The sequence below is a fragment of the Excalfactoria chinensis genome, chromosome 3 (assembly GCF_039878825.1).
Source record: "Excalfactoria chinensis isolate bCotChi1 chromosome 3, bCotChi1.hap2, whole genome shotgun sequence".
Classification (NCBI taxonomy): domain Eukaryota; kingdom Metazoa; phylum Chordata; class Aves; order Galliformes; family Phasianidae; genus Excalfactoria; species Excalfactoria chinensis.
In genome coordinates, this window is record NC_092827.1 from 79,073,504 (window position 1) to 79,097,289 (window position 23,786).

Below are 23,786 nucleotides of genomic sequence, written 5' to 3' on the forward strand. Positions count from 1 at the left end.
CAGAAATGCAAGCAAAAAGAAGTGATGACTTCTGCTTTAGATAGCTTCCTTTAACCCCTGGAGGAGAAGAATCATCATCTGACTAAAGGATCTCTGACCTTTTCTCCAAATACACCCACTGCAACTCACTGATGTCTCTTTCTTTTCAAGCACCTTAATAATAAGTCCCCAGCTGGGATCATATAGTGGTACTGAGCCCTGCCACGCAGCTAGCAAGGAGCAGTCAGTCTAAAGACAAATGAAATATTCTATAGGGATACACCTCACCCCCACAGAGAGGGCCAACCAACTCATCAGCTGCCTCAGCCTTGAAGTCTTTAGGTCAAAAGCAAGAAATATCAAGCTACAGAACTTAGAAGGGCAGCATCAGAGAGAAAGGGCTTATGTTCCTGCAGAAGCAGGAAATCTCTTAAGCAAAAGCACACACAGCCTCTGCAAAGGAAGGGAGAAAATATTATGGTTTCTAGCTTGATGTGGGGGGAAATTCCTTTCTGGAACTTCCTGACTGCCCAGACAGCCTCTGGGCTCATCCCAAGTGAATAAACAAGACACATCTTTCAACATCAAAGAGGTTTCCCAGTTCCTCTAGCTGGGCACACCATCCAGATCTGCATTTTTGCACAGCTCTAGCACTCCCAAGAAAAGTTTAAAGGAAAAGTTTAGTATCAGCAGAGAAAGGAATTCCAGTAAGTATTTCCAGGAGGAACAAGTCTAGCCTGCTGCCTCGCAGTTCATATGAGCACGATCAGGGTGCTTTGATGAGGAGAGCAACAGTCCAGCTGCACCCATATGGACCAGCTTGTGGGACTGCTGGCCACAGGCCTCGTGGCAAGCCTGGCCTCTCAGATTGCTGTCAGATGATCAGAAAACACCAGCCAGACACCAGCAAGGCTTCATTGAACTGTCAGGGCTGCTTTGCAGCCTGCATGCACCCTATCTCCAGCTGCTGCCAGGCTCCATGGGAGGTGGGGAAGACAGCACTGTGTCCACTGAACTCATTATGTAACGCTGTGCTGTGGGATGCTCTCAGCACAGCAGGGAAGGCTGGGGTGAGGCATACAAGTACTGCTTGAGGCCACTGCAGCTGTGACAAGACAGCAGAACCTTCAGAGGAAGGCACAGAAGTAAAACATCAGCCCTTAAAATAACTGTAGAAATGAAAAGTACTTTCATGACTTGGGGCATGTGGACACAAACCATCCAGAAGCCAACAGAAGGGGTCCAAGCATCCAGGAAAAATGGAACTTTGAGAAACAGAACAAGATAACCTGTCCTCAGAGTCTCTGCCTCAAAAGCTTTGATCATTGAACTCAGTAAGGCAGGAGAGCACTATGGACTTTTAGAAGCTTTTTGCAATGAGAATAAATCACAAGCATGTCACCTACCCTTTGCTTTTTGAACTCTATGACTGCACACTGCATATTCCCCAGGCTTCCCTGGAAGCCAAGGCCAAATGCTGAAACCTTATCAGTTTGTACAACTAAGGATGGCTTTTGGCACGCTGTCCATCAGAAATCCCTGTTAGAACAGTTCTCTAGGCAGCATGGCTGTATAAACAAGGATGAACATGGCCTTGGGAGGGAGGAAATGAGTCTGGGATCAAAAACAGCAAGCTCTGCATGCAGGCATGCTAGCACTAAAAACGGTAGGAAAAGGAGGGCAAAGACTAAGGCCAGAAAAGGGGTCAAAAGTGGGACGTCATTGTGGAAATTTTACTGCAGGTTCCTCCCTTAAATCTCCCTGTTCCTAAGCTACAAACTTTCAGCTAAAGGCACTATCATGACAGAAGCGGGAGCTGGATGCTCAGTGTCTGCAGCTGTCTCACAAACCTCATCTACGGAGAGACCAGCTAGGAAAAACTCACTAAAAGCCCCAAGTACTTCTTCTCCCTGTATTACACACCTACCGCCCGCAGAGGGCACATGAGACCACGTATTTGCCGTTAAACCAGCTCACGCTTGAAATAGAGCCCCTTTAGGAATCGAGAGACACCTAAGCCAGGGCCTCAGTTGCTTTTGGGGTTTTCCCAGGTCTTCCTCTATGCTCACGTGGGCTGAGAGCAGGAACTGGGATTACCACATAGCAGTAAGGAGCTGCTTTGTGTTGATGTGCACATATACAAGCATCTAGCAGGAAGTTCTGCTTCATTAGCCAAAGGTCTGGGTGTCTCCCACACAGCCAGCCAGGGAAACGGTCCCAGGCTTCACACACTCCCTCCTCAGTGCTTAAGCTCAAGGATAGCACAAGAGCCACCAAATCCCACTCTAGCATGAGCTCTCATTGTTCAGCTGTGTGAGAGAGGCACTACAGCCACATACTTTTCACACTCTGCCACCACATTCCTGGCCCTCTAGGAGAAAAATAATTATCACATACACATCCTGATTGCATTCAGATGAGGCAATGCAGAAACAAATTCCCTCCATTGTAGCTTCTACACCATGGCCAGCATTCCGGAGGGAATTAATGAGTAATTTTATGAAGCTTGCTTTTGAAAAACTTTTTCTTTGGTGGGTGTTGTGCCCAGATGCATTACATTGGATCCTCCAAACCAGTCTATTTGCACACCATGAAGAAGCACAAATAGCAGGTACATAGTTAGTATTCAGCCTCTGGAAGACCCACACAGCAAATCACACACACAAAAGAAGAGACAGATTCAGTCCAAAAGATCAGATGTTTACCTCAGTCACTTCTCAGCCCTTCACCTTCCTCCAAAGGCCTTCTGAAGATGCAGCTAAGTTTTCACCCTGTATGGCAGATACCCCCTAGACCTGCAGATAAACAGGCTTTCAATATAATTCTGCTCCGTTCCTTGCTTCAATCACAGCAAATCATCACCATGGTATCAGAGCCATCCCAACGCATGTTCACACATTGGGCTGGCTGTGGTTGGGATGGACAGGTACACACAGCATAGCGGCAATCCCACCAGACTCACTCAGAGAACAATACTGTTAATGTTCATCACTGTGCCCTGGCCTATGTATCTTAATGCTAATGTGGTGGATATACTGATAAAAATAATGTTCAAGTTACTGTGAGAGTCAGGATAAGAGGTTTACATCCAGAAAGAGTTATGAGAAAAGTGCTATGACTAGACCAGACAGATCAGTCAGGATCCCAGGACTTAGAGCACTGTAACAAGCATCCTTAGCAAAGAAGTTGCACTTCTCCATATTAACACAGGTTTTCTGCTATCAGTCCTAAGCTCTTCTGTGTCATTCTTCAGGGAACACAGAAACACTAACAATCTCAAGTCTGTTCATACAGTGAAAATTCAACAGCACAATTCCCAAGAGAGATTATACCACAAGGATCAGCCTAGATTAGTATAACTGGATACACTTGCAGTGCTGTTCCTTCACAAAATCTAGTTAGTCCCTCTGATTTCACGTAGCAAAATTAGCATTATCTCATACTACGCAGAGTGTACCTGAAGGCAGAGGAAGCTGTTTCTTACAATATCTGATGAAGATTAGCCACCCTTTGAAAAACTGCTGTTTCATATGTTGTTATTTTTTCCTCATGTGTTGGGTACCTTTGTTCCTAAATATACATATATAAAAGAGTTCATTAAACAGAGTTCACTGTTGCTATATACCGCTGTCATGATAGCAGCGATATCACTTTTTAATTATAACCTACTTCACCTTCCACGGAGCGTCTGCTATTTAGGAAAGAAATAAAAACAACCAACAAAAAAACACAGTAGAAGACCACTATCTCCAGAAGGACTGGATTTTCAGCTAAGGTGGTGGATGACTTAAAAGAATTAATGCCTATGTCCACTAAACAAAGCGGAAAAAAACCAACACCCACAACGTCCCATAATCTTGATCTTGGGAGAAATCAAGCATCTAAGTCCAGGCACGCAACCCTTAAAACCCTGCCTAATCCCTTGGGCTCCTAGACTACGTCTATACCGCTAATTTAAACATGCCCAGGACTGTTCTTTGGCAATGAGGTCCCTGGCACAAGATGGCTTGCACTCACAACATTAAATTCTTTTATCCTTCGAGCAAGGCATTTGGATCCAATGTGGTTATTGGGAACGGCCCCTGGCCCATGCTAACTCCCTGAGCCTTGTCTGGGATTTGTTTTGAAGTGTGTAAACTGGCACAGGCCAAAACTATGAGAGAATAAATTCATAGGAATCAGCTTATAATTTTATAGACGATCACAATGTAGCCCCCCAGTCCCTGTCAAATGCACATACAGTATGTATATATACGGTTATATACTACCTACATATACTTCTGTGGAATTTTGTGCACTTAAACTGTATACTCAAAGGCACCAAGTTTTGCCTACATAGGAAGGATTTCTTGGCAAGAGTGAATCAGAGAGGCATCCACATTGCCGGCTGACTAGCAGTCTCAACTTCCAAGTGTCTTCATTCCTCCCTTCTACATTAGCCTTGAGTTTCTACCTTTCCAGACACTACCATTTTATTCTGAATAACTGGAAACGTGGGAGGAACGTTCACCCTCATTTTCACAACCTGGAGCACGCACTCCTCCATGCTTACAGGTGTTTGCTTGGAGAGCGCTTCTGACATTTGCTGTGGACTTCTCCAGCACAGTTTTACATGCACGCTGTGCACAAGTTAGCAGATCCCAGGAGCAGCAAGGAGCCTAGAGCTCTCCTGTGAGCAGCAAGGAGCCTAGAGCTCTCCTGTGATCAGCAAGGAGCCTAGAGCTCTCCTGTGAGCAGCAAGGAGCCTAGAGCTCTCCTGTGAGCAGCAAGGAGCCTAGAGCTCTCCTGTGAGCAGCAAGGAGCCTAGAGCTCTCCTGTGAGCAGCAAGGAGCCTAGAGCTCTCCTGTGAGCAGCAAGGAGCCTAGAGCTCTCCTGTGAGCGAGCACCTCAGGAGAGAACGTCCTCGCAGCCAAGAGCCTGAGTCTAAAGCCAGAGCAATGCACTCCACGACCGATGTAGCTGAGTCAGAAGGAAATGACCTACTCCACGGTAGAGCAGCAGGAACTGCTGCAAGGACTCAGTCATACACGGTCACACGCTGGCAGGGCAGCCTGTAACTGAAAACATGTATAAATGTACTTCTCAGCCGGGTTTTGGCAAGCCCATGTCCTGACATGGCACCGAGGACGGCTCATGGAGCCACGGAACCTCCGCTGCCGGCCGGTGTGGGCGGCCTTGCTCAGCCCCGAACCCAGCCGCATCTCCTCCCGTCACAAAATCCCTCCCGGCGCCTCCGGCCGTCGGCCGCCGCCCTCCCGTCCCGTCGACGGGCTTTCTCGCCTCGCCGTGAGGTGGCGCCCGCCAGGGGGCAGCAGCAGCGCGTACCAACGGCGTCCGGGACCCGAGCAACGGCTCCAACGGCCGCCGGGGCGCGGCATCCCGCCACGGCCGCTGCCAGCCCGTTTTGGAGCCTGCAGCTCCCCAGCAAAGCCGGGTCCCCGTCCCGGTGGTGGGGAGAAGGCATCTCTAGGTTCTCTCTCATGACAGCAGGGTGGTGGCACTGAGCACGGCCTCGGCTGCCTTCCCACCAACAAAGCACACGATCCGAGGTGTAGGTACATCCTGTTACAGACTTCCTCTGCTGTGGTGCAACCCCTTCTTGTAAAAGTTGAGACATCGAGGCCGCTTGCAAGACTGCGTATGCGAGTGCCTGCCAAGATTTTCCCAGAGTCAGGGCTCGCCGAGTTCCTTCCCCTTCCTCCACCCACCGAATCCTGCTGGGTTACTGGAATCACAACAGTTTCCATCTACCAGAGTCTTCAGGCCACCTATGGCAGAAAGGGATTTTTCCAGGAAAGACACATTAGAACTATTGCTCAGTACAGAATCAGTCCCAGCTTTTGTTTTCCTACTAAAACTGCTTCATTTCCCTTACTGAAAAGGGACTTCAGAGTCCCAGTGCTGTCACTTGACAGCATGAACCACCAGAGAGGAAAAAAGTCAGCTGAATCAGTGTTTTCCAAACTCCTGGACACAGCCTGGTCTGTGTAAAACTCACACGGTAACTAAGCTGACACTTCCACAGTGACCAACAAGCCTGCAGAGCGTCTCCTCCTTCCAAACACTAGGAAGCTTGAGAGAAGAAAACAAATGAGTGTGATGTTCTCTAAAACAAGGAAGGAGTAAAAACAATAAATCTGGATTACAGAGCAAGATGTCGTTTGCCAAATCTTTGGTCACCTTTCTTCATCTCTGAGCCTTGTTATTTGCAATAGGGCAGCACCTGACCCACCTGCTCAGGGGTCGGAACATTCTGATGAAGGTCACTATGTTGGCAGGCATTTTAATTACACGTGTTTAAAATGACAGTTGGATCTTTTAATGATAACAGCCTCAAGTAAAATCAGAATGCCCATTAACTAGAGGTGGAGAACACACCATCAACTAAGGCAATGAAGGTAAAGTCATGGCTGAGTGTTTCTTGCTGTCTTTCTTAGTGCTGGTTTATGCTGTAGTTTTGCTACTTAGATTCTAACTGCCTCGGCTCCTCAAAACACAAAATGGAGGAAAATGCTTTTTGCACAGCAGCAATGTGAGATTTATTTAAATAAATAGCACTGGCAAGGTTCTTGGAAATAGTCAGATAACACACGTCACCTATGAACAGAGTACAAATAAATACAGCTGATAGCTTAGTCGTAAGGGATACAGCAGATACCTTTGTCTTTATGATGCTGAGAAACGTGAAGAATGAACTGATCCCTTTTACATTATACCTTGCATTTACTTGCTGAACATTCCCTACGAGATGTTTTATTTGCTACTGGGTAAGACTCAGAAAGACTAATGCATTATTTTCCTAGCACATTAGACACAGTACTACAGTGAGTGAAACACGAACTGAGGAACATCTGGAGGCTTTCTTGTACCATCAAAGATGTAGGAAAGGAGCAAGGAAAGGTGGCAAACCACAAAGTTTGCCCAACCGAGAGACCAAAAGAGGAGAGAGAACTATCAAAAGCAGCCACAGGCGTCTGAAAGGAAAGCACAAGGGAGTGGGAGGAAAACAACACATAACAGAAATAAAGCCCCTGCTCCCTTTAGGCACATTCACATTAAAGGGCGAGGGACAGATAAACTGACAGTTATCTTGGTGTTCTTCCCTAGGGAGCAAGGCATCAGGAGCACTATGCATGTGATAGAATGGTTTTAAGCACTTCTGTACCTGCCAGCACTCTTTGCTACTTGTTTCTCAAACAGTTAGAATCTGCCTCCCAGGATGGCTTTCTCCAGCAACCTTACCTGAAACTTTAAGGTAAGCTCATCTTTATCCTGTCAGCAACAGTGGTAAAAGACTGCATCTAGAGCCACCATTGCCCACTCCAGCAGATCTACCAAGGTAGATTTACTAGAGCAACTTGTTAAAGACTTCCTAGTTTGGGCCCTTCTGAAAGCACAAGTCACAAGGCTTTAATTATGTCTCAGGTGCTCCTTTTACTGCAAATCCCAGCAACCCCACCCTGTGTCCTGATGTGTGATTATCATTAAGTGATGCTGGCCAGCTGTGCTCTGTCTTCACAACCATAACAGCACATAGTGAGCTAGGTCTGCATAATACTATAGCATGGTGCAGGCTGGAAAGGCAGGTAGGAAAATTTCTTGCTATACACACATAGAAATACTTTGACATGCTTTGTAATGGCTTTTATATTAAGTTTCTGGCCTACAATTTAGGTCCCTATGCATTCCAGTAACATACTGCATGCAGTGTGATGTAGGTGGACTTAAAGTCCTTAATTCTCATCTAAAACTCTGTTTTACTGGGGGAGAAAAAAAAACTCATCCTCAAAGCCCCACTAAGTATATTCTCCAGTTTTGGGTGCTGGGACCTCAGGATTCTTCCTTGTTTCAAAAAGACCTTTGGTTTCCTTAAGAGTTTGCACCTGCAGTATAAGAGCAGACCTGTAGTTGCCTTTCTCTCCAGTATATTCACAAGATATGGAGAACTGGACTGGTGGGAACTTTTGGATGCTACGCTCTGATGAATGGGAGATGTACAGCAACCCACAAAACATGAGAGAAGCTGATAGCAATGTAGGCTCCTTGTTATCTCCAGGTAGTTAGGGTGTGATCCAGCCCCTTCCAGCTTTAAGAACCTCCAGCCAAACTACTTGCTGTTTTTCAGCAAGATGCATAAGGCAGAAAGAGCACAGCCTGATTCCTACCACAGGCTTGGCTTGCCAGGTTGATGGCAGAGTGCTTTAGGTGTAAAATGATGAGAAAAGCATTAGCATCAGAGCTGTCATTCCTTCCAACTCAAAAATTTGCTAGGGAAAGCTGGTCTCTTGCTTTCTTAGATCAGAGAAGCTTGGTTTGACTCCAGAGAGATTAAAGGTGCTGAACTGGGAGGGAGGAGAGTATCAGATCCTGTCATTAATAAAGGACTGGTTGCAAGTCTGAGGAAGGAGTCTACTCCATTATTAAGATATCTATCTCTCTACCCTCTGGGAAGCTTTGACCTGGAGGAAGGGTCTGAGGGTTCGGTGTAATTCTTGAGGTAGGTCATTAAGCAGGAGACTGGTAGAAGAAGCAAGTTTTTCAGTATCTTTTTCCTGCTTCCGTCTCCACAGACTTCTTGTATCAAGACAGAAGTCTTACCCATGTAAAACCTAGCTAGTTGCCAAATGTTGGGAAAGTTGTGACTTCAAGAACTATTATGAAAAGCCCACAGCTGCTGAATTCTGATTGCATTTCCATCCAATGTGACAGCATCCAAGCTCTCTGCATCTCCTTTCACCACTACAATAAAAAGTGAGTAGTCCAGCAGTCAATGCTTGCAACTCAGAGCAACTGGAATTGCACAGGGCCTACTTCCAATCCTGCCATTGTGCAAGTCTGGGAAAGGCACCAAATTCTCCCTGTGTCCCCAACCCCTCCCCCCCAAGTGAAACAAAACACCCATCAAGCAGCAGGCTGGCTTGTCTGAATGATTTAATAGCTACTAAACAATCTGTGTTCCACACGACTCTGTCAGAGCCATTATCAAGAATCTGACATGGGTTATCACCTGCTCCTTCAGAAGCAATGGCCACAAAGAGGCTACATCAGGACCTGCAGAATGACCCAGCCTCTGGGAAAGATTTGACATCATGCAAATATCTAACAGTAACATTTATCCATCATGACTGACATAAACTAGACTTGAACCAGGCAGTCTGCAGCTTTGTAGTCACTTAAAGCCTTCAAAGATTTAAGCATTCAAATAATGTCAGCTGCCTGAAATCTAAATAGTTTGAAGAGCAGGGCCTCAGGATAAGCCTGCTAACCTGCCTAAACTTATGCTGTTGAGAATGCCAGCCCTGATGTCTCACCTGATACCTGTGGAGAAGCAACTGTGAATTGAAAACCCATCTGGTTAATGAACACAGCACAGTACCTTGCTTCTTAATTGGGAGGTATAATCAGTGTTAATCTTCTGGGTGTGCTACTAACTATCCATCCAAAGGGGATGTTTGTTTTGCAGTTTCCCTCTTCCTTAATGGCAGCTTTTTCCCACTCTGCACAGTCACTCTGCAGTTCATGGCTATAAATATTTTTGCTTGATAGCTGTAGTGTTTCAGCATCTTCCACCTTAAGCTTCACCTCATCCATTATCCACAGCTCCTTTGTAACAGATGTTTTGAGCTGATCTGCTCTTGTTAAGTTATGCAAGCTGATCCATACCAGGTACCTGAAGGAGCAGTATCAAAGGAGAACAAGCTCCTGCCTTAGGCAAGTCAGAGAGGATGCAAGCTGTTTGCTTGAACCACCAGAGACAGCAGAGATGTCCATCTCACACTGAAGAAGATGAATTAGACTGGGAGACAAGAAGACAGAGAGAAAAGAACAGAGAAGGGGTAGGAAGGATAGTGATAAGAATGGGATGCACAATCACATGCTGGGGAAAGGTGAAGCAACACAGCAATGGGGAAGAGGTAGGATGCCTGGGAAGAAATAGGGATGAAATAAAGGAGTGGGGTCCCAGACAGCTGATACAGCTTAAGAGAGACAAAGCTGAGGAGACAGTGTGTGCATAGGAGGGGAGATTTCATGGAAGATGAACATAGTTGTAGGTATAAATGGAAAATCTAGTTGCAGATACACTTAGGTCCCTACCTGTGAAGTCTGAGCTGTGGAAAAAGTTCTGGAGTTGCTATATAGTTAACTTAGCAAGAGCAAAAAAAATCCAACTGGTTTTGTTTGCTTGTTTGTGTGTTTATACTGGGGTTTGAGTAATGCCTAACATGATGTCTGTGAGAACAAAGAATGAAACATTGTGACCTGGAGATTCTTCTCAGGCAGAAAGCTTGGGAAGTGTGGGGGTAGCTGGTAAGTAAACAGCAGAAGAAGGTAGCATTATGGAGAAAGAGGAGCAGGAAAGGTGTGCAAGGCATATGAATGGATTGAAGGAAACACACTATTGGTACCACTGTTCCTAGCTTCTTGGGCAGTCATGCCCGCAAGTGCCCTACATGAAGCTGGCTTTGCTGCAGGCTTTACAGCTAATGTCGTTTTAATTTCTGACATGCCACTAATGGAGAAAGATTTAACATGTATTTATTCAACGTCACTAAAAATACTCTGGCAGCTGAGGGGGATGGAGAATAAGGATGATCAGTAAGTGAGGCATGGAGAGGACCTACGCTTCTGTAAGGACTCAGATGTGATGCTTACAAATGGGGCTTGGAAAAGCTCTCTCCCAGTAACCTCTGCCATGAAAACCTGCTGTCAAGTGTCATGCCAGATTAGGGATACTGCGCAGAAGAAGAAAGACCCTTCTCCTAAGAGCAGCCTATTGAAGTGAAGCTAATCGCATTGCAACAGCAGTGCCCATACCTGGCAGGTTCTCATTAGAAATAAATACCGTTTCCCTGGTAATGAAGGAAAGGTTTAATCCAGTTTCATTCCAGATGAGTATGTTCTGTATAGTGAGTCCCTTCACCACTGTTAGCACTTGCTGTGTTAGCAGTGAGTGGCAATCTGGCAGGTCTTGATCTGTTTCACAAAATTTGCAGGTGTGCGGCAGTAGGTCAGCTGAGATACAGCTGGATACAACACTCTCCTTCTCCTACCTCATGGAAAGCCGGCTTTCTGGCTCCTGCCCTGTGCTCGCTTCTTGCCTCTGCATGGGAAGGCTTGGCCCTTCAAGAGAGGTGGCAGGGGGCCTTCTGTCTCCATGCCACAGAGTTGGATCCAGCCTTGATATGCAGATGAGCAGGCACATGATGCACAGCCTGTATAGCTATGCAGCTACCTCTATCTGGTGTGGCCTATATAGCATTTGACATGCTGGGCAGGGTACGTGGCACCCTTCCCTCGCTTGGTAAGCCTTCCCCTGTCCTCCCTGAAGTAGTGGGAAGAGGATTAAATCCTTCCTGGGCCAGGAGCAACCGTGATGTTGTGAATCCTCCAGCCACTGGAATTTTGGTCAGTGAATAACAAAGATCTCAACAGCAAAAGGAAGCGTGTTTGCCCACATTAAACAGCTCTGTCCCTATGCTTGCTAATGAGTGATAGACTCACATAAAATGCAAAGATTCTAGCCTACATGAGCACCAATGGATCTGGATTAGACAGTGCTTGGATGATTTGGTGATTGGCACCTTAGAAATTACTTAGATAGACAGAGCAGAGCAGAAATAGATGGGTCTCTGCAGCTTTGGCTCTTCTCTGCTAGTTATAATTATTTGAGATGATGTTTCACATCACATTCAAACTGCTCTGCAGATAGCAGCAGCAGAGAACAAGAGATCTTAGCCACCTAGGAGAGGATTATGTGCATATGACAATGTTCAAACCCACTGGGTTCTGCCATGCTGCATTATTTAAGCCCAGTAACCAAATTTAGTAACCAGCCCCTGAGGCGCTGAGAGAAAAACACAGCTTCCAGAGCTCCCTTCCCTCGTGGTCCTTTCAGCTTCTTCCCTTAAAGGAGCCACCAGCTTTTCTCTCCCTGTCTTGGCCCCACAAGCCAGGCCTGATTTCCCACTGCTGGGAACAGTGAAGTCCTTTGCTCAGCTGTAACTTGTGGCTCTGCTACCCACAACCATGTGCATTGTGAAGCCATGAGAATCCAACACAAAGTCATCCTCACAGGAAGCCAGAGCCATCCCAGCCTCAGGCCTTCAGGATGCAGGGCATGAAGGCTACATCTGTGCAATGAATAATGTGCTCAGGTGCAGGCAAGACTGCCCTGCAGACAGCACGCTTCCTGTCTGCGCTGTGGCCATAGTTCTGCTCAGGCTGTTAATACTGCCCTCTTTGCCCAGATCATGAGAAACTTACCGGGCTCTCATTGCCTGGAAGCTTTGCAGCTCCAGCTAAACCTGTGTCTGAATGTACCTGCTGGTAAGTGTGTGGAAAACAGCAATCCTGGACATGTGGACAGGCTCAGGCTTGTGCCTGGGTGAGATTGCTCCTTGTCTCCTTTGCCTACTGAAGCTGCAGTTGGTGAAAAGAGGTGGGCCCAGATCCAGCTCCACCAGGTCAGGCCAGTCCTCAGCAGCAGGGCTTTGTCACTGCTCCACAAAGTCACAGTGCCATAAGATGGCAATTGATGGCAAATAATTGACCAGTTTTCCAAAGGACTGGGTCAAAGGGAACCTGGGAGGCTTGTACAGACCCTATCCAAATGTCCCTCTGTCCACTCGTCACTTGGCTTGTGTCAGTGACCAGGTGCCAAGCCACAGCAGACCCTTGCCTCCCTGGTAAGAAAGGAGCGATCAAGTCCATGTACATGACCAAGCTCTCCAAAGCAAGCTGTGGGAAGGAGAGGTGGGAGGAGGTGAATATTTAAACAGCACCATGTCAAAAGCAAATACATGTCCGCTGTGTTGTTTTATCATCACAGGGCATTGGGCTCATACATACATTTGAGGCAACATTACTCCCTGCAGATCCTGGCAGAGCTGGCTTGGCATGCAAAGAGGTCATTTCAGTAAAAGCCAAGCTCAGCCTCAGGGAGCCACAAAATAGTGCTGAGACCTGCTGGTACTGTAGGTGACTCCTGCCACTGAGGCTATTAACTGCAAGGCGTGCCCTCTCCCAGGCGGCGATCGGACGCCATAGCCTCTTAAAACTGTCTGCAGTCTCTTGGATCCCTCCCTGGCCTTCAGCCCAGTGCCCTGGAGGCAGCGAGATGGAGTCTGGTGTTTACAAACACAGCCTTTATAAAACCTTGTGTGGAATGAGAAAGAGGAGCAAGCCTCACTGAAGTGCCCTGGGAGGAGCAGATCTAATTGGAGATTGCCAGGAACTTCTTCCTGAGCTGCCTTTGCTGACCTGGATGAGCCACAACTGAGCTGCCAAGATGAGGAGCGATGGGAACCAGCTGCAAGGGGCCTCTGTTTGGTCAGGGATCCTGGTGAGACCGCCTTGCGTGAGCTGGGCTGCTGGGCTGGGCTGTGAGAGGCAGGGCCAGGCCTGCAAGGCAAGAGCCACCTTAGGGCTGCATAGGCAGGGGTCAGCCATATGGTTTTCTTGTACCAGGTGCCCAGCTGTGGGTGTTCAGGATTGATCAGGATTTTTAACTCCACTGTTGTTGCAGAGATTTTTTTTCTTTCTGTAATACTCAGTCCACCCATACTAACCAAACATTAGGTTGGGTTATTTTTCACACACACAGAGTGTCACAACAAATACAGCCTACTGCTCCAGTTTGCCTAAGCTGCCCCAACTCCACAGTGATTTTGTCAAGAAACCACAGCATCTTCCGAGTATTCCTATTGTTCTAGTGGCCACTAGAGCCAATACCAGCACTAGCCTCTGGTGAACGGTGCCAGCAAGCTAATAATGCTTGCCATAAACCAATCTTCTTTCCCATGCAGTCGTGCCCCATCAGTTCATCCCTTCTCTGCACAGACCACCACTGTGGTGCTGAGAAATGGATGGCAGCACCGGGCCCTGCGGAGCCACCCTCATCAAACAGAGTTCCCCGGGGTGCTGGGTGCTGTCAGCTCTGGGCTGGCTCCTGTGCAGCACTGGGTGTGACACCCCAGCATGGGGTGATTTTCTGTGAAGACAATTTACTAGAACTCTTTCTGAGGTCTTGTCTCCGGGGGAACATTCTCCAGCACTGCTGTTGCAATATACTTCAAAATAGCTGCCTGTGGGGATGCAGGAGGCTGGAAAAAAAACAGTCATTTTATTCTGGTGTGATCACTCCATTTTGTGATGCTTTCTCTTTCCCCTCCCTCCTTTCCACTGGATATCAGCATACTTGATTCAAATGCCAGCGCTTTGCAGGCAAGGATTGGAGGGCCGTGGCTTGGTCTGGGAGAGGCCAGTTCACTGGCTCTGCAGGCTGCTGTCCTCACTGCTACAAAGCAGCAAACTGCAAATGTGCAAAAGCTCGCGTGCATCCCACTCCGGGATGTGAATCCTCAGCCCTCTCCAGGGACCAGCATGGGAGCCAAGATGTGGAAACACAAATAACGGTCCTGGGCAAAGCTTTCCAGCAGCTGTGACTAACATCAGAGCACTTGGCAGAGGGCTGCCTGCTCTTGCTCTCTGCCTCTCCCTGGGATCCTCAGCAAAACCACTGCTGCGGAATCCCTGCCTGAGGAAGGAGAGGATGGAGGAGATGTAGGCTTCTGGCCCAGGATTTCCTTCAGTTGCCGCAAGCACCAGGCAGGCATGGGCCACGTGCAGCAGCACCAAGAGCAAGCTGCAGGAAGGGAAACGTGTGGGACTGTTTGTGTGAAACATATACATCGAGGATGGCTGAGAGTGGCCAGGACCTCTCCATTGTCCTGGGTTTGGAAACAAGGCCCAGCCTGCTCTTGTGCTAGCAGCAGCCAGCAGCCAGCAGGAGGAAGTTTTCAGGATGGGCTGCTTGGCAGGGAGGAAAGGGGCAAGGGTGTGGAAGAGGATAAACCAGCAGTGCTCCTCCACTGTGATGCATAAGCAGGCCTCAGATTTTCTCCCAGGGCTCAAACTTAGCAAGGCAGAGCTCTTATCAGTGCCCTCTGCTCCAGGCCCTTCCTGAGACTGCAGGCTCCACACTTGCTCTGGCCCAGGCTGCTATCTGGCACCAGTGGGACGAGGCAGCTTGACTTGGGAGCTAGAAATCTGCTGGCCACCTGCATGAAGTAGCAGGCTCAGAGGAGGAAACCTGTGCAGACCTCTGTGTGCTCTGTGCTACAGAGCAGATGCTGCTGGAACAAGATGTGTCTCATCAGATGAGCATAACTATGGCTGTGGCCTATCATCCTTTCCCCATGGGACCATTCTCTCTGCATCTCCATCCCCTCCAAGAAGGGAGCCATAGCACTTTGACAGTGGTCTGCCCTGCAAACTGTGGCTCCAGTACTGTTTGCACCAAAGTCCAAAAGCAGGAAGAAGATACGCCTCCTTGCTCTTGTTTTTCTGGGCAAACAATTCACCTCTGGGACCCAGCTGCTTACAAGGTGCAGAGAGAAAGATTCTAAAAGACAGCGATAAAGAGGACGTGGGTGCAGGGGGAGGAGGAAGGAGGGGAGGGGGAGAGGAGGGGTACGTATGTCACAGCTTACCTCAGAGCCAGAATTAGAAGCTGGGTTAAAAAAAATAAAATCACAGCAGGAAATAATGTGTGGCTTAAAATAGCAACATCAAATGGGAGCGAGAATGGGGAGTGGGTGGCATTTGAGGTTGCTGCTCTGTTCCTCCCTCAGTGGCAGGGTGATTAATATGTCTATGGTACTTGTGTTTATGTAACAAAGGGCACTAAAGGCCAAAGCTGTATTTTCTCTAACACTGCAGGGGAGTCTGTGAATCTTTTCTTCTCCCCATCGCATTAAGTGGGAGGATCTGCACTTGCGCTTCCTGCCCCAGAAACAATATCCACATTGCAGCAGTGCACACAGTTACATTTCCATGGCTTGGCAGAGTGGAATAGAGACATTTAAGGCTTTGAAGGCACTTGTCTGTCTTCCATGGCTCCTCACAGGAAAAGCTTATTCCCAGAGCACACCTGTAAATGTGGCTGGGTTGTCTCTGGCTGGAGGCTGCACTGTAATAGTAGGCGAAGCACCACTGCGTGTTACTGCACATTTCTCTGCTTGTTCTGTGCATTTGTAGTGAATCACAGATCTTTGAGATGGGTAATGCAGCCCATTTCCTTGCCAGCTCATGGCTGTTCCCAGCCATATAAATTAATCCCTCACGTTTGTCTTAGGAGACTGTGGCACAGACTGACCATTCTTTTTTTCTATATACCTTGTACATTGGGAGCTATGTTAGAGACAAGAAGGCACTCACCGTTTTGCTAAGGAAGGAATAAGTATTTTGTGTGCATGAGGAAGTAACTCACTACATCACCAGTCATTGATGGTGCTGAAGTAACCTAGAAAAGCATCACGTGACGGCACTTGTTTTGTAGACTCATGTGATCCCTTCTGGATTAATAAGCAGAGCAATTCTGCTCTGAACTTGTGGAGAAAGGTGGGAGAGTGTGCAAAGGGAGCCACAGGGGGTGTATGAAAGCTGGCCTGTGGCTGGGACACACCCGGTACTTCCAGCTCTTCTGAATGGCAGCGTGGTACTCAAGGCAATCCGTACCTGGTCTCCTCAGTGTGAAGGCAAAAACAGGACTTTTCTTTACCAGTGAGCAAAATGCATCAGCCTGCAGTGCTGCACAGCACTCCTATCAAAAGGTCAGTTTGGGGCAAATAGCACAGGACCGGCTTTGTCATGTGATAAAAACCTGCTGCACAGACCTGATTCTCTGTTACACTCTGATTTCAGTGATTATCTTTGACATGAGCTGGGACATGCTGCTGACAAGGGAAGGAGAATCAGGCCCAGCTCTGATGCATATCTTCCCACAGGCAGGCAGAGCAGCACAGTTTGTTTAAACATGGCATGCTGGTGGCTGTAGACAGAGATCACTCCCAGCAACTCAATCAACATGCATAATATTCTGCTAGTTAAATTCAACTGTGGTAAATATCTCCACCGTGCTATCCCTCCAAGCAAATATAGTACCTGTATGGAAGAAATTCCTCAGGACGTTTCCTGTCTGGAGCCGAAGCTTGCCAGGGACTGAATTTCCTGTGAGGCAGGAGTTGGGAATGCAAAGCAAAGAAGCTAACACGAAAATGCAGTGATACACAGCTCTGCAAAGATCCTCCCCAGCAAGTGCATTTTTCCTGTTTAAATAAAAACGAAGCAGTCAGATTTGCAAATAACAGCTGGCTTATTTTTCACTTGTGATTCTTATTTTTACCTCACCGCTTCTCTTTCTGCCTATTTTTTCCAGCTGCGATTCTGTGACTTACACATCCTGAAAATGAAAGGGCTTGTTTTTGCCAATAGCAAAGTGCTATGCATCCTTTCAACCATCTGGAAATATGTTTTTTATTCTTCCTCTCTCCCAACCACACACACACACACACACACACGTGCACACACACAACCAAGCTTTTGTCTCTCGCAATCATTTCCCGCACCAAAGCTGATGCTCACGAAAAGAATTCAGTGAAAAAGTTCCACAGGCATTCAAGGGCTGAATAAACAGGGCAGCTTCCTAGGCACTCGTTCTCATCCAAGCTGCCTCTTCGTGAGGAAGAGATGAATGCAACGGAGCATAGAGTTCAGTGGCAGGTGATTAGAAGTAACATCTCCTGTTGTTCTGTCCTGGCTCTGCTGCAAATCTCCTTTGTCATTAGAAGTGAGTTGTCTACCTGCTCAGTGCCTCAGTTATAAATAGGGATACGGATGCTTTTAACCCCATGTGATGATCGATGCGTTCATGTTTGTAATGTGAGCTGATGTCCAGAGATGAAAGAAGTAATCTGAAGTGAAAATTACCATGATAGCTCTGTGCTGAGACTAATAGAGTCAAGCAGGACAGTCTGGGAGCCAGAGACTAGACTTGATCATCTCTTGCCCAGGGGCAAATGTGAAGTGAGCTATGTCACCACGCTATCCAGATGACTGCAGGTCTGCAAGAGGAGACAAAGAGGCAGAGCCATACTAGCTGGTACAGACACGCTTACGGTGGCCAGCTGAGAATGAGTAACAGCTGCTTGCTCATCATCCTGATTTCTGTCACTACTAGTGTTTCTGAACGCTGAAGTGTCCCAGTGCTGTGACTCAGGGCTGTGAGTCATGGGCTGTATGTCTCTACCACATGGAATCACTCACTTGCTCTCTCAGATGAGACTGCAGAAATCACAGATCATCTTGGGTCTCCTACAGTGGTAAGTCTTAACTTACGGGCAGATATTTATAAATGCATGCAGAAAAGATTCGTCCTTCCTCCCCTGACAGTATCAGGAATTCATGTTAGAGATCATTTTCACACACACACACCAAAATATCAAGTAAAGAGTACAAGTCTTCTTTTCTTTGAGTGGACATTTAATTCCTATATCCCCAAACCAAGCTCTAGGAAATCCAGTCTGGATGAGAAGCAGTGCGGGCAGCATTCAGCCTTTTGTCTCCCCTGCTTTTACTGGGCCCATCTTTAGACCTGCGATGCTGACAGCAGGACAACGTGCTCCTTTTTGGCTCCTCATCTGCCTTCTCCTCGCCCACACTCTCTAGCATTCCTGGTAAGGAAGCTTTGATTTAGGAACACTCTGCCAACCTCAGTGCCAAGCTGTAATTAGTGGCAGGCAGTGCTGCAGTGGGAGTTCTCACTATGCTTGCTGGCAAGACCTCTGAGAAGACACCAGCTACCTCCAAGCTGCCTTTGTGCACACAAGACCTATGCTGACCATGCCCTGTAAAGCAGACCTTTTTCTCTTCTACAAGCTGCATCAGTGACCAGCTGTGTCTGCAGGACTTCACACCCAGCTTGTACTGACTCTGTGTTGATACAGGTGCAGCTGAAATAGCTGCTGCTTCCTTTTGAGATGAGGGAGCAGGGGCTCACCCCAGCAAAGAGGTGCAAAGCCTGGAGTGATCTCACTGGCTGGGAACCTCCTGCATCTGCCTGCCCGTGCAGCACCTCATCAGTGAAACTGGGGCCCTATGCTGACAAGAGTGGGGTTGCTGATAGTGCCCAGCCAGCCCCTCAGATGGCAGTGCAGTTTGTGTTGGCAAAAGGGTGTTTCTGTTGGCACAAACCTCTTCCCTGCATTGATTAATTCATGCTTTTCTTTTTCTCTCTCTTTTTTTTAATCTCTCCATAGGAAGGTGTTGTGCTGGTGTGAAGCTGTGGCAAAGATCTACTCTCACTGCTCACGATTGGTCTGGATCCTTCCCCCCAAACCAGATAAAAGATGGAGGTAATAGACAGCTTTCTGTTTGTTGAGGCAGGATGAGTACTCTTGTAAAGTCTGAATGAATGCAGACAACTCTGGGACCCAGAATAGGAAAGCAAACACAATACTCCAAGCACAGGGACTCCCGAGTGATAGGAAGTGACTTCAGCACACCAGTTCCTCTATTCCCGTAACTCTCTGTGGGCTTGCCAATAATCCTTATCGTCCTTGCTGAGAAAGGAGTGCCTTTGCTAACTGATTACATCCTCCTTTCCTTACTGTGGTCAGCCAGTTGCTGCATGCCAGAAGCAGCTGGTATGATTGATAGATAAACATATGTCTCAGTGTATTTTCCCTTGTCTGCTATAACCGCGTCCAGCTCTGCAGCAGTTCTAGAAAGGGGTGAAACAACACAGAGCAGTTTTGTCACCAATATTGTTTTCTAGAAACACTAACCCAGCAAATCTCCACTTCTTTTTCATACTTCCAATCAAAGTAGCACAGATCTCTATGCAGGACACTCACAGCAATCCCTACCTCCCCTGACCAGAGCTTGTCCTGCAGCTCAGCAGCCAAGGCAGTTCATCTGCAGGACCAAGAAGATGCAGGGCTCAAAGGGACCCTGAGATGCCAGGCTTGAAGTGACTCTCTCAGCTACTGCCTGTGCCCCACAACCAGGCTGCACTTGGTCTAGCAATGCAACCTATGACTAGCCGAGAAACATCCCAAACTCAAGTCTCTGAGTGCATTTGTTCTGGAATCTTGGCAGGTTTGATTAAAGCTCTGGGCACCTTGACTTCAAGATTTTGGGGTAGCCTGGAGGCATTCCTTGAATGCAATAGTACAGTCCAATTAAGTAATAAAATGCTTCAGGACCACCTCTGCTCCAGGCACATCATTCTCTTTTAAACAACACATCATGACAAGAAGCATCTCAGGTCAAATTCCTCTTTGATTTGAGTCACTAGAGTGACATCAGAGATGGACTTAGCCCAGTTTGCTAAGAGACTAGGAGATGGCCAATTGTGTTTATTTTTTCTTCTGGTTTCGGTTCCTGGAATCTGGTTTAACGATGTGGCCCTTCCTTGCTGTGAGCTCACACCATGAAGTGGGCAGGGATGCTCAAATAGCATCTTCTTTGACCTTTGTGGGACCGAGAGGACTGTGGTTGCTTTTTGAAGGCTTCTGAGAAGCTCCCAGCAGCAGCTTCTGTACCCCATCCCCCGAATTGCATCTGCAGCATCCAGCCATAGTCCCTCTGGAGGGCAGCGTGGCTCTCAGTGACGACACTACGCTCTTAATTTGTTCCAGTCTGTTTCACACTGACATTTTAGCACTGACGTCATCAGCTGCTGAAATTTCATTGCTGCTGCTAAGAATAACAGCCCTTCTCATCCCCAAACTTTACACCAAATAATTATTTATTAATACAGCAAGGATACAGGCTTATCTTTTCTGACACAAATCAGGTTCTGGTGGCCACAAGAAGCAAGAACAAAGCACAGAAGACACCCGCACATTCTGTCAGGCTGGGACAACAAACAACAACAACAAAACCCAACAGGAGCATATTTACAAAAAGAGCCCTTCAAAAACCCAATGGGAAAAGCTCAGACTGGTTTGTTTTAAGCCTTCCTCACTGGACAGTCTCAGGCGCAATGCATTGCTTCAGTAGCCTAGGCTACAGCCCACTCCAGAAGTCACACACAGAGCCCTTTCCAAATTCTCCCAGGCTCTGTACGTTGTATATTTGCTTGTAGCCGTGCAGAGTGGGCGTAAAACACTGTGAAATCAGAATTCCCCATTGACTTTGGGGCCCCGAACCAAATCCTATTGATTTCCGTGGGAGGATTTCCATTAACTCGAATGGGCATTGAATCAAACCTAAATTGGCAGTGCTTTGCACCCATTTGGCATAGTGTAGTTGCCCGCATAAGGTAGAGAATTAGGTCCAAAGACGCTGAGAAATGCTTTAATTAAGAGCATTATTGAAGAGAGAGAGAGCTTTTCCATCCTTATGCTGATAAACTGCATTTGTTCTGCACTCCTAATGGCAAGGGGTCATATTTTCAGATGCTCAGTCTAAAGATGAAGCTGAGCTGAGAAGATTTCCAAAAAGATGCTTAAAGGCAAAGGAGGTGCTGGGAAGCCTTTGAAATCAACAGGTCCATTAACTTGTTTACATGTTTTGAAGATCCTTGGAGGTGCCTATCTGTATCTTTGGTAGCCTTATAAATGCAACCAGCAGTCACTAACCCTGACTTCAGCTGCGGGTTTAATTGTCCGCCACACCAGCCCAGCTCCTCCTATCCCAGTAACACAGGCAGCGTGGTTGGTTCAGGTTGGAGCTGGGACAAAGGCTCCCTGCAGACAGCACAACTTAGTGACTCTTAAAGGCATACTCTGCAGGGCTGTGGCTGCAGCTGCCTGTCCTCCATCACACCTCTGCCAGGTCATTCAGCTGAGGCAGCTGCTCCACAGCTGTCCCCTGGGCTCAGGTAACTAAGGCCTCGAGAAGCAGACACGCATTGATCCTGGAAATATTATTTTCAGGCAGTGCAGGGGAAGCCAGCAGTGAGCTGAGCTTCCGCTCCAGAAGCAATCTGAACCTGGACAGACCCGCATCCGGTCAAGGGGAGAATTCTCAAAACATCTTTGTTACCGCTTTCCCATCCACTGTGAGGTCTCCAGCATCATTTCCTGTATTGCTGCTGACCCTCTTGGGGCACCTTCCTGCACTGCCTGACCTTCTGCAACTGTTGCACTCTTTACCTCAGCAAGTGCCTTTACTGTGAAGTAAGGAAAGTTTTGGGAGCTGGCCTTTGCAATGGATGCTTTGGTTGTTGGCTGCAGTAATTTGGCTGGCTGTTATTTTTCACTTGGACTTGAGTGCTTGGCATGGTCGCTCTGGAAAGCACAAGGAGATCTATTGGGAGACATGGAAGACAACATCAATTCTCACAGATCTAAGGGGGCTGCAAGAGGGGAGCCCACCACTTTCACGCTCAGATGGAAGCCTTCCCATGAAGGGATTCTTCACAGGGAAACCATCCATTAAAAGTAGGTGCTGGAGAGGAAAGCAAAGAGAAAGTGGAAGGGTTCCCAAAGCCGAGCTTTACAGAAGGAACACGGAGGTGAGGATTTCTCCTGAGCTCTGGCAGCCATTTACGTCCAGCTGGAATCACCAGCGAGGTCACTCGCTGCTGGGCTGTAGAACAGGCCCGGGCTGATGCACTCCCCTCAGACCGGGTCAGAGCCCCAAGGGACGGCTGCTGCCACCTGACTTCCTCACACCCCCGTGCTAATTTCTTCCTCCCCATGAGTAACTTCCCTGCATCTCCTCCCACACCCCCAGTTCCTCGCATGGTGCATTTTCATGCACAAAGGGAACGTGCTGGATTACACCACCTGCTACTGGAACAAGCACCAGGTAAAGGGAAAGGAATGCTCAGAGGGAAGTGACCCGTGCAAGCCAGGGGAGAAAAATTCCTGCCTGGCACCGGGTGGGAGCTGGAGCTCCAAGCAGCTCTTGCTGACAAAACCCCACCTTCCGGGTTAAAGGCTGGATGTGCTGCCTGCACCAGAAGCAGCCACCTAATTACAGAGCACTGCAAACCACACGCATCTGCAGAAATGGCCCCACTTCAGAGGAATCTCTGGAGGCAAATAACTCGGTCATTTTTCAAGGGCTCAGACGTTAGTGGAAATAGCCTCCGCAGCCACGCTCATGTGGAGCGAGGCACAAGTGTTTCCAATCCTGTACTGCGGGGCATGAGCTGACACTCCGCTGGGGGTCAGGAAGGCATTTCCTCCCGGAGGATATTATTGTTCTGCGAGGTATCTCATGGGAGATGCGCGTCTTCCTCCCAAATACCGCCGTTAACCGTATAAAAAAGAGAGAGAGGAGGAGAAAGAGAGCACAGCAGCAATCCCTCACCCGGGCGCGTTCGGGCCCAGCGCTCCGCTCCCATCCCACCCCACCCAGGCGCGGGCAGGGCGGCGGGCGCGGCCCCACTCCTTCTGGGAAGCGCCGTGCGTCACCCGCCGCCCCCGCCCCGTGGGACAGCCAATCGCCGGCCCCGTCATTTGCATACGGCGCGCGCGTGCTGCCGGGCCGGCAAAGGGCTGCGGGCTGTCCGCCCTTCAGCGCGTACCGTGTGCGGAACCGGGGCTGGGGACGGGGCGGGGAAAGGGGCACCGCTCGGAACGGCTGTCGGGCAGTGCACGGTGCTCGCCCTGACCTGACCATGGCAAGCTCTTGCAGCTTCATATTGCCTAAAAGAATGACAGTTCCAATTGCCCGGATGACCCTCAGTGGTCTGGGGTGCAGGCTTCAAACCTGTAGCTGTCTAGCGACAGAGTGGTTCAATTCCACCTTTCGGGCGGTGCGGTGGAAGCCCCGAGGGATATTCGTTTTGTCCCCAGTGGGTCCCGCCTCCCCTTGGAGTGCACGCATGCTGAGCCCTGCGCTCGGCTCAGCTGAAGCAAGCACAATCTCTCAAGGGTGCCTGGGTGACAATTGGGATTTTAATTAGATTCTACCAAGCAGATCTTCTGAAACAGTGTCACATATCCTCCAAGAACAGCAAAGAAATAAATAACAGAAGCCATTCTCTAGCTCTGCTCCATATTGACTAT

At 48.2% G+C, this 23,786-nt stretch overlaps 1 non-coding gene across 1 annotated transcript; it reads left to right on the plus strand.

Moving 5' to 3' along the window:
• The first annotated feature begins 23,446 nt into the window (after nucleotides 1-23,446).
• Nucleotides 23,447-23,533, plus strand: TRNASTOP-UCA (transfer RNA opal suppressor (anticodon UCA)). The gene has a single exon. It is a non-coding gene; the product is annotated as a tRNA-Sec (tRNA).
• The last annotated feature ends 253 nt before the right edge of the window (nucleotides 23,534-23,786 follow it).